We start from the raw sequence: 1,204 nt of genomic DNA, 5'->3' as shown, positions 1-1,204 counted from the left end.
GAGAGAGAGAGAGAGAGAGAGAGAGAGAGAGAGAGAGAGAAGGCAGAGGGATATTATTCCTGATCTCAGTTACGAAAACCGTGCCTGAAGGTACACTACTTTATTTCTCTTCTCTCCCAGTGACCACCCGCCTTAGCAACATGTTACCAACATAACTTTTATGCTTGACACTTGTGAGTCTGACCTCACTAATTAGTTGTATTCTTTAAAAAAAAAAATCTATGTGTTTTACACCCCCCCCGGCACAATTTAGACCCTCTATGAGGCGGCCTTTGACCGTGCCTTTCAGGACTAACCCGGGCTGAGAGGTATACAACATCCCTGCAGAAACACCGAGATACTCAATAAAACGTTTCCCCTTTCGGGACTCGAATCTTCTGCCTGAGGCGGTGAAGTGCCCAACTGCTACACCACGGACGCAGATCTGGGCTCGCTGAGCCCTTTGAAACTGGAGAACCACCCTACGGGAGAACCCGCTTTCGTCCCACATTTTTCATTTTTGAGTTTCGTTCCACCCATTTTCGTCCCACATTGATTCGATTACTTAGTGGTTACTGCTTTCGCCATTCTGATTCCAAAATGCTTTTACGAAGCGTGCAAAAAAAAAAAAAAGAGTTGATAATCACATCAATATGGAGCTGGAAGTAGGATTTCGTGCAGGATGAAAATTTGTATTAAAATTTTGCAGAATAAAATTCTTTTCATATAACTCTTGTAGAAAATCTGTTATAAATCCAAGGTAAAACATTGCACATGGTTAATAGTTTGTCACTGACTCATGAGACGTAAAAGTAAAGTTGTTTCCGTATCCGATCCGGACATTGGGGATTGCCTTGTTAGTTAGTGAGACAACTTCCTGGGCCTTCGGCATATTGTGTAGGGTGACAATATCCTTACCACGCCGCCTTTACTTCCCCAACACGAAGTCAGGTACCCATTACTGCTGGGTGAGAAAGAGGGGGCGAACAAAATCTGTGTCCGAAGCGAGGCTCGAATCCGGACTTTCCGCTTCGGAGACGAGTGTACTAGCCGCTCCGCCACCGCACTCTGCACAGGCTAAAATTTCCAACAAACTGTAGGAACAAAGAATAGTACGTCTCAGAATACCACCACACCCGCTTTAGACAGACAGACAGACAGACAGACAGACAGACAGACAGACAGACAGACAGACAGACAGACAGACAGACAGACAGACAGACAG

Source organism: Aplysia californica, unplaced genomic scaffold (assembly GCF_000002075.1).
Source record: "Aplysia californica isolate F4 #8 unplaced genomic scaffold, AplCal3.0 scaffold00411, whole genome shotgun sequence".
NCBI lineage: Eukaryota > Metazoa > Mollusca > Gastropoda > Aplysiida > Aplysiidae > Aplysia > Aplysia californica.
This window is presented reverse-complemented; position numbering follows the sequence as displayed.